This window comes from Temnothorax nylanderi, unplaced genomic scaffold (assembly GCF_030848795.1).
Source record: "Temnothorax nylanderi isolate EJ_2023f unplaced genomic scaffold, tnyl_v1.0 TNYL_tig0239_pilon, whole genome shotgun sequence".
Taxonomy (NCBI): domain Eukaryota; kingdom Metazoa; phylum Arthropoda; class Insecta; order Hymenoptera; family Formicidae; genus Temnothorax; species Temnothorax nylanderi.
The window spans coordinates 1-10,592 of record NW_027249301.1 but is presented as its reverse complement, the minus strand read 5'-3'; the positions used below and the strand labels follow the sequence as shown (position 1 = coordinate 10,592).

At 31.2% G+C, this 10,592-nt stretch overlaps 2 long non-coding RNA genes across 3 annotated transcripts; one reads left to right on the top strand and one right to left on the bottom strand.

Annotated features, from left to right (window-relative positions):
• Window positions 1-599: 599 nt before the first annotated feature.
• LOC139779731 (uncharacterized) lies at window positions 600-2,800 on the top strand. The gene is made up of 4 exons (XR_011719969.1): window positions 600-747; window positions 1,149-1,296; window positions 1,553-1,786; window positions 2,058-2,800. It is a non-coding gene; the product is annotated as an uncharacterized lncRNA (long non-coding RNA).
• On the bottom strand, window positions 2,794-4,773 carry LOC139779734 (uncharacterized). 2 transcript variants are annotated; one of them, XR_011719975.1, is made up of 2 exons: window positions 4,320-4,773; window positions 2,794-3,967 (listed from the first exon to the last, which is right to left on the bottom strand). It is a non-coding gene; the product is annotated as an uncharacterized lncRNA (long non-coding RNA). The 2 variants fall into 2 exon arrangements; XR_011719976.1 differs by having other exon boundaries at window positions 4,344-4,773.
• Window positions 4,774-10,592: the final 5,819 nt, after the last annotated feature.

The window sequence follows — 10,592 nt, the reverse complement described above, 5'->3', positions numbered from 1 at the left end:
TAATTATTTTCTTATTAATTATTGAAATACTTACAAAACAGTAAAAGACTTTTCGATTCAGTTTTATCCGCTTTAACTGCCCATCACGGGCATCACGAGCAGTGATCCGCTTATTACTTGACACCCTGTATGTATACACACATATAAGATACTTGATACCACATGGTATTTCCAAGGAAATGATTCGATAAACAAACTTGTATTAGGCAGTGTATTACTGTTTATCACACTATTTATTATATTTTTATTTAATTTTGTAAAGATTAAACCTGTATAAACAAACTTAACCTCTAACTACCGGCCAAATATGACATGTGAGCAATAGAGCAGACCAGTAGTGCGATTCTGTAACGTTATGAGGTATCGACTATCGTTGCGCAGATATTTTATATGGTAAAAAAGCTGCGCAATTGTCGTTATAGCTCATAACGACGGCATAACGAGTTACAGAATTGCACTACAGCGCGCGCGATAACATCGTGCACGACGAGCGATATCCAATGAGCGTGCAGCAATGAACAGAACAGCTGTACAGTCGTTCACGGAAAGGTTGCAACACTTTTTTTTGGATGGGTTTTGGAACTCACGAATATTTAGAGACTGCGAGCCACTGCGTCTAGGGAGCTGCCGTGACGGGCCGTGACCAGCAGTGAGCTGTAGTGAGAGGTTAAGACAGCTGTCAAAAGAGCACATACAGGGTGTGTATACACAGCAAAAGACATCTTACAGCGTAACATCTGATAACAGGTAGGAACAAGACATCTTAAATAACGTATACTTTTTACGATATTTTAATGTAAATAAATAAATAAATAAATAAATAAATAAATAAATAAATAAATAAATAAATAAATCTATTTAAATTAAAATATTTAAATTAAAAAATAGAGTAATTCCAATAACTTTCAAGTCTTAAATTATTTCTCTTACATATTTCGCGACGTTTGATAAGTCTATCTAGTTAAGATATAATATGAGCTAAACGATTTGTTATATATTTCTATACGTTGTAGAATTTTGCCAAAGGACTGGAATAAGAGAAAATTTTATTTTGCAATAAATATTCTAATATATTTATAATTATAAGTCAGATATGATTTGCTTTACAAAGATGCAGACTGTAGTAACCATCATATATATTCTTGCAGATAATATAAAGAAACGAGGAACTGTCTCCTTGCGCAAACGTATATGGCACACTCTTCTGCGTGTTCACAAGTGGATGAGCATGAGTGGATACATCTATTCATGGCTTCCGTGAACCATTTCCAAGGAAAGTCCCACGACCACCTGCAGGTTGAACGATAAATAAATATATCATTCAGAATAAAACACGAAAATTCGTTAGCCTAACTGGCAATAATTTTAATATTAATACAACAACGTTTCGACCTCTACTTTGGGTCCTTATCAAGTTATAAGTTATTTAGCAATGATTGAATTGCGCGTCAGGTTTTGAATCTAATGTTCGCTATGTTATACTTCCTGACCACATAGTTTAACGATGATAATAAGATTTTGCCCCTACAAAACACCCTGTTTTTGGTTGTAGAAAAAAATCATGACGTGTAGGAGCAAAACTGAGGTCACATTCGGTTTCAGCAGGCAAAAATACATTGGAATACCATAGTCTAGTCCATGGCGCAGACAACTTTTCTCTTTTTGTGGGCCTGTGAAGTTGGTGAAATCAACAACTTTGACCCTCCATATCTTGAAAATAAAAAGCCAGCTAAATCTGAAACTTTCTGAGGATTCATGACTCATTATAGACTATCATTTAGTACTTGTAAGTAGAAGTCTAAATTCAAGGGTGAAAAAAGAGGCTATTTTTGCGGTCACTCTTTGTATAATACACATCTATGCTTACGTTTTCCGTTAAAACATATATTTTCTGTTTTATATATAACATGTAATAGTACTTTATTTGCCAGTGTTGTATATTTGGATTTCCTCAAACTGTCCGCGATTTGTTGATCCACTATAGCTTTTGCTTCTGCAAATTGTTTCTTTGGTATCTGCCATTTCTTCAGTTTCTGTGTCTTCTCCGTTTCACTCAGCTCCGTGATGCCTGTGCGCCACGCAAAAATGCCGCTTACACTTGATACAAGGCATCTCGATCAACGACGCATCCTTGCAAGATTCCTTAGAGCACAGGAAGCTTGCCGATTGTCCTACAACGAATTTTGCGGTCTCCGTTTTTAAACACTCGTGCGATACCATATTGAAATGCTCTTTGCAGAAGGTGGCCTGACAATGCTCGCACACAAACGGCAAGAAGTCCAACAATTTGCAGTCCGCCACCGAACATTGTTCGCCAGTCGCAGGAAATTCGATTACAGCAACAAAAGGATATCGATATTATAATTGGATTTAATACTTTGGATACTGTATTTAATTTTCCGGCGTTCAGGAAGACTGGAAGAGATATTTAGTTGTGCAGTGGTGTCGGAGAATGCAGATGATTGTCGAACAATATTAAATTTTGAAGATTCAACAGAAAATACAATGTTTATTCTACAGATAGTAATAACTACTGTTTAGAGATATAGCTTTTTATTACAAAGCGACGCCATTATTTCATGTCTTTTCTTCAAAGTCTATCAACGATTATAATACAAATTTATATTGAAATTTAAGTATTCTATTAGCAAATAATACTATTACATAATGTCTACAAAGTATTATTATATATTCAATTTAAAAAATTTATTCGCTCTATCAAATGTAATAAACCAAAGTACCTTTAGTGCGTTTATAAAAGATATTTTACGAAGGATATTAAACAACATCAAATCTATAATACTATATAAATTATTTGTTAATTACACAACAGTAATATGTCGTAGATAATTTTATCAGTAACTTCCAGTCTATTAATAAAATACTAAATATTAAAAAGCGACGCCATTATTTCACGTGCCGGGCCTGGGCGAGGTGAACCGATCGGCGTTCTCGCGCCAGTCTCGGGGATCTGAGCTCGGTCCCGTGCCTTGGCCTCCCGCGGATCTTCCTTGCTGCGAGGCTTCCGTGGCGGCGCGAGCCGTCGTGGTCGTCCTCTTCGGCCGCCATTCAACGCTCAGCTCAGAACTCGTTGAACTCGAAAAATATTAAGACATATTAGAAATAATTAAAACTGAATAAAATGTTATTTACAAAACGGTAATAATAAATAAAATAATATTATTTGAAAAATTATGCAGATAATTATATGTCTTGCGTCACATTTGATATTTTTGATTGATCAGATCAATTGGTCACTTTCATTTCTCCCAAATCGGTTTGTAAAAATAAGTACGGCCTCTTTAAGATTATTTTTACGCTTTTCTATCAGCTTTATAATGCTTGACAAAGTGTTTGGATTTTGATTGAAATAAGTTTCTGCGAATCTATTCACCTTGGACAATTGTTCGTTAGAAAAAACATTCTGAATAATCCATAAAATAATTCTTCGCCAGTGATAAAATAATAAAACACGAAAATTCGTCGGCCTAACTGGCAATAATTTTAATATTAATACAACAACGTTTCGACCTCTACTTTGGGTCCTTATCAAGTTATAAGTTATTTAGCAATGATTTAATTGCGCGTCAGGTTTTGAATCTTATTATCATCGTTAAACTATGTGGTCAGGAAGTATAACATAGCGAACATTAGATTCAAAACCTGACGCGCAATTCAATCATTGCTAAATAACTTATAACTTGATAAGGACCCAAAGTAGAGGTCGAAACGTTGTTGTATTAATATTAAAATTATTGCCAGTTAGGCTAACGAATTTTCGTGTTTTATTCTGAATGATATATTTATTTATCGTTCAACCTGCAGGTGGTCGTGGGACTTTCCTTGGAAATGGTTCACGGAAGCCATGAATAGATGTATCCACTCATGCTCAGCCACTTGTGAACACGCAGAAGAGTGTGCCATATACGTTTGCGCAAGGAGACAGTTCCTCGTTTCTTTATATTATCTGCAAGAATATATATGATGGTTACTACAGTCTGCATCTTTGTAAAGCAAATCATATCTGACTTATAATTATAAATATATTAGAATATTTATTGCAAAATAAAATTTTCTCTTATTCCAGTCCTTTGGCAAAATTCTACAACGTATAGAAATATATAACAAATCGTTTAGCTCATATTATATCTTAACTAGATAGACTTATCAAACGTCGCGAAATATGTAAGAGAAATAATTTAAGACTTGAAAGTTATTGGAATTACTCTATTTTTTAATTTAAATATTTTAATTTAAATAGATTTATTTATTTATTTAATTATTTATTTATTTATTCATTTATTTATTTATTTATTTACATTAAAATATCGTAAAAAGTATACGTTATTTAAGGGTCGACAGGAGTCACGGCCGAACTCCGAATTGATATTGGAGACCTCGCGCGGTGACAATGCGAAACTTCGTTTCAGTGTTGCCAACGTCGAGAAAACACACACCATTGAATTGCTCACGCGGACGCACGGTAGAGAGACAAATGCTAAGACTGCGGCGTTGCCGCGTCTGTGCGGCGTTGCCGCGTGCTCCCCGCTTTAGCAATACGGCCTGAAAATGCTTTCTGGCCGTCCGTAGCAGAAGGCAGTAACGTACCAAGGCTAACAAGCACCCGCTTTAGATGAATTTTGTGTTTTGCTGATGTATTTAGAAAATCCACAATAAACTAGAATGATTTATCAAAATGATTTTATATCAGCGGTGCACACGTAGTTTTGTTGTTAAAATTTTGCAGCAAATATTGAGATCCTGATGTATTTAAAAATTAGATGGATAATATTGTTGATTAAACACTCCGTTTTTTGTTCTTTTTTTTAATGTTATAAAACTTTATTTCACATTATACGAAAATATTTTACAATAAATTTTATTTCTGTAATATTACATGTAAGTTATATCACATATGTCATAATTATATATATACATATACTTATTGCAAAGTGTTCTCATAATAATATGTTTCTAATTCTCATTTATTTAACATTTCTGATATTGTCGTATTTTAGAGAATGACTATAGAAACTATAGCAAGTAAAAAAGTCGTTATTTTATTTTTCTTCTAATTTTTTCCAATAAAGAACTGCCTAATTGCGTAGTTTTGTAATAAAATTATTTTAAAAATTATTTGACGAAAAATTGTCACATTTAATACTTGCATGATTGCATCTGTTCCTGCAATCTATGATGAAATTAAGTCCTTTCTTATGCTTCTCTAATCTATATTAGACAGTACCTAATGTATAAGATCAAAATTTTAAACTACATACTATTTCAATGAAAATTACATTGAGTCATAAAAAATAAATTAAAGAAGCATAAGAAAAAACTTGATTTCATCATAGATTGCAGGAACAGATGCAATCATGCAAGTAATGTGACAATTTTTCGTCAAATAATTTTTAAAATAATTTTATTACAAAACTACGCAATTAGGTAGTTCTATATTGGAAAAAATTAGAAGAAAAATAAAATAACGACTTTTTTACTTGCTATAGTTTCTATAGTCACTCTCTAAAATACGACAATATCAGAAATGTTAAATAAATGAGAATTAGAAACATATTATTATGAGAACACTTTGCAATAAGTATGTATATATATATAATTATGACATATGTGATGTAACTTACATATAAAAAAAAAACAAAAAACGGAGTGTAATCAACATTATTATCCATATAATTTTTAAATACATCAGGATCTCAATATTTGCTGCAAAATTTTAACAACAAAACTACGTGTGCACCGCTGATATAAAATCATTTTGATAAATCATTCTAGTTTATTGTGGATTTTCTAAATACATCAGCAAAACACAAAATTCATCTAGGTTTTCATTTATTTCTTGCATACTAATTAATGTATGTTGAGATACTGCACCTCTCTGGCCACCTTCTAATGCATAGCACACAGTCTTATCCAATATAATACCAACTTCATTGGTACTATTTAATATCTTATTGATGTTTACTGCTTTTCTATTATTAAATTTTGTAGTTTTGGAATTTTTATTTATAACTAATTCACCTATAATATATAAAATAGATATTATTTTCAAGTTACATCATATTTTAATCACAGAGAATATGACAGATATATTTATAGCATTTACTTTAATCTTACCATTGATAATAATGCCAAGGAGTTTGGTGTTGAAAATTTATAATTACTTCCATTGTATGTATAATTGTATTTGAATGAAAGTATTCTCAAAGATTCCTTAGTAAGTATGATATGATATAAAATCATTTTGATAAATCATTCAAGTTTATTGCGGATTTTCTAAATATATTAGCGAAACACAAAATTCATCTATGTTTTTATTTATTTCCTGCATACTAATTATAATGTATGTAAAGAGTTACTGCATCTCTTGCACCTCTAATAATTTTTTTCCTTGTAATATAAATGAATGATGTAAAACATCATTCATTTTATTTGAATTTAAATAAATAGGCAAGGAACAAAAAAAACGAAAAAAAATTATTAGGAACTATGTAGGAGATGGTTTCTAATGCATTCAATGCACAAATCTGGATGGATGTTGTTCTACAAATTTTTAATGCAAATCAAAGACCTATATTAAAGGATTCAAATCCATGTTATTGCCAGTATAAAATCTACACATGTGTCACAAGATTTTGATAGAAAAAGCAGTGACCGAAGCTACTAAATTTGCATCCATACATTTTAAAAAAATTGAGCTTACTAATAAGAATGGATAAGCGATTAAACTTGTTACAAATTATTATATTATTAGCACAAGAAATACATATAATTGTAATAAATTCATATTTTTATCTCTATCTCTATATAAATGAATGTATGTATGTTTGTCCGCTATGCAAATCTACAGTTTTCAAATTAGAAAACCAAATTTGGTATACTATCTCATGATACTCTAACTTAGACCGTAGACGTATTTTGAGAACCGCATCATCACCGATTTTTTAGGATATCGGTTCCAAAATTTTCCTAATGTCTGTGACAGTCTGTCTGACTGACTGCGAACTACTCATTTATTAATGGACCGATTTATTGGAAACCGGTGCCAAAATTTGTCTAACTTTTCGGGAATGATGTACTAATATATAAAATTCTTACGGGTGGTGTATGTTTGAACGTTATTCTTAAAAACTAATCAACCAAAAATCTTAAAGTATTATATATGAAATAGGGGTAGAAAAACTGACGAATATAATAGAATTCAAAAAATTGTTAATAATAAAGGGGTTACCGATTTCTGTCTTAAAAAAATCTACGTGATTGCTCTAATTTCCGTAAATTTTGAGATATCGAGCTAATTTTTTTTATAGATGGAGTATCATTAAAGGTAGGTTGGTGGTATTGAATTTGGCGAGAATCGGTGAAGGGGTTGCCGATTTATGTCTAAAAATGTATAAGTTATTTGATGGATTGATTATCATTTAAGGAAGGTTGTTATTGAATTCGGTGAGGATCATGAGCGATGTAAAAAAGTTATTGACAATATGTGTTTATGAATTAGATTAGCTAGATATAATAAAGTTGTAAAAAAAGACGCCCGGGCGAAGCCCCGGGTAACCAGCTAGTTTTAATACAAGTTCCACACATAATACTTTATATTATAAATTCTAAAACAGTATTATATAATTTCTTTTATTTTATTATTCATTTTATTCTTTATATTGCTTTTTTATATATATATTATATATTATATTTGTATATTTTATGTGTTTATAAAATAAAGAAATATAATAAATAATATAATATAAACCAAGAAAGAATAGACCTTTTAATAAATTTCTTACGCCAGTATAGAATAACAATTAAAGTAATTTAAATCGACCGTGACTGGCAATATATAACGTCTTTCCGATGTGAAAAAATTTAAACTATTTAAATTAGAAATTACATCAACGGACCAAAACCCATGGTCGAAATTAATAATGTCTCGATGATTGTCCGGAAAAGTGCTGTGTGAATCCGACAAATCAAGTTGGCTCACAGTTTTTCTATGTTCACATCGGAAAGACGTTATATATTGCCAGTCACGGTCGATTTAAATTACTTTAATTAATAGACCTTTTCTTCGCTAGTGAATAAATAAAAGGAGAGTAATAATCGACGCTGACTGGCAATATATAAATTTATTATATCTCAAGAAACATGTCAGCAATCATTCCGTTGTTAGTAGGCACCGTACCTCTTATGATCACGAATTCGAATGGCATAAAACAGAGATATTACATTGCAAAAAACAAGTTAGGAAACGCGAGATCGCAGAAATGTTCTTCATAAAACAAAACAACAATACAATTAACCTACAGAAAAACACTGATAATTTGACCGGGGCATATGATATAATAATAAAGAACATTTAACGTCGATCGTGATCAGTGTGCCTTTTGTCACTCGTGGGTTGCTGACATGCTTTTCCCTCATATAACACTTCTTTTACATATGACGCGCAAACTTGTAAGTTATTTAAACTTGGCATTTTATACTTTATACTTTCTTTTCATCTTTTTTATCGTAGGGCGATTATTACTCTCCTTTTAATATAATATAAATTATGTCACTCTTGACAATGAGTAATAATTAATCCGTATTTGATAAATAAAAAAACCAAATATCCGAGTTTAGTGTTTTTTTTTCATTTTCTTAACGATCCACTTTTAAAAAAGGCGTGTTAACTGAGTGAATTTCGTTTGTATCGAAAAATTGAAGCCTCTTTTCCGCGATGCCGATTGGTTATCTCGATGCGTTGTGCGAGTTATTTGCAGCTGTCATTGTATATTTTGACAGTTGTGTGTATCAAGGGTTAATAGTGTAATAGTAATAGCATAATGTTAAAGCTAAATGGCGCGCGCGAAGCGCGCGCGTCTGTAATGTCTAGTCCACTTTTAAAAAAGGCGTGTTAACTGAGTGAATTTCGTTTGTATCGAAAAATTGAAGCCTCTTTTCCGCGATGCCGATTGGTTATCTCGATGCGCTTACTTCATTTGCAGCTGTCATTGTATATTTTGACAGTTGTGTGTATCAAGGGTTAATAGTGTAATAGTAATAGCATAATGTTAAAGCTAAATGGCGCGCGCGAAGCGCGCGCGTCTGTAATGTCTAGTATCTTAAAAAATACAAGCGACCCCCAAATTTTATCAACAGTTTTGGATTCGGGGGGCAAAAATACATAGAACTTACCTCTTTTCAATTGATTTCTCGTTGGAGCCCTAATTGTAAAAATTTACCATATTTTTTTACATGTACCTCTAATTTTTTTAATGTTTTTTAATATATGTAATTTTGTCACAAACTGTCGTGAATTATAAATCGTGTAAAGTGACCTTAAAACTAATACTCTTATTTCAATATCTTTTCTTTTTGCTTCCTCATAGAGAAAGCTTTGTGATGTCAAAAAAATTTTTTTTCGAGATTTAGATGGAAATAGGTTTAGAATGTTCCAAAATGTCAAGAAATCATATTAGTAGAAAATGTCCGGAAGTATGTATGTATGTATGTATGTGTGTGTGTGTGTGTGTATACGGATTTTTTGTACACGCATCTACTTCTACAATTTTTTAGATACCGGGTTGAAATTTTGCACACAAATAGAGTATCATAGAAAGTATGTTCTCCTCTAATTTTATTAAAATCTGTTGACCGGTATGGATTTTAAAGGGATTTTTATTTTTTGGAAAAGTGTGTTTTACGCTGTAGCTTTCTCAATATTTGAGATATCGATCTATTTCTAATTCTATTATATTCTTCAGTTTTTTCTACCCCTATTTCATATATAATTTTTTAAGATTTGGTTAATCAGTTCTTGAGTTACAGACGTTTGAAATTTCGGAGAATTTGTACATACATAGAAGCCTTATAAAGTTTGGTCTAATCAACCAAATTTTAAAGAATTATATATGAAATAGGGGTAGAACAGACTGAAGAATATAACAGAATTAGAAAAAGTTGCCTATAATTAATACTAAATTGTCCAAAATTGAGACTTGAGGTATAGTCTTTAAGGGTTAAAGTTGACTTGAGTGCCAAAATGCAACGTGATACAGAATTAGAAAAAATAAAAAAAATGGAACAAAATGGAAAAATTAAGAAATATCCGAAATTAATAGGGATCATTTTAGTAAAAACATTAATTATTTAATTCATTTTTGTATAATAGTATAACAAATATTAGTCGCAATAGAGATTATCACAATAAAAAGAAACTTTTGCACATTGCTTCCTCATAGTTTTTAAGTGTGCAAGTAGAAACTTGCACATTGCTTAACCTTATAATTTTTAAGTGTACAAATTATAAATTTGAACATTACTTTCTCACAATTTTCAAGTATGCAAATTATAAATTTGCACGTTGCTTAATCAACATTTTATTTCGCTTATAAAGCTTCCTCTATGGGGAAGCCAAATTAATAAATATCTACTAATAATTATACATAAAAAAAGGCTTCGTCATAAGAGGAAGCTTTATGAGCGAAATAAAATGTTGATTAAGCAACGTGCAAATTTATAATTCGCATACTTGAAAATTGTGAGAAAGTATAATGTTCAAATTTATAATTTGTACACTTAAAAACTATGAGAAG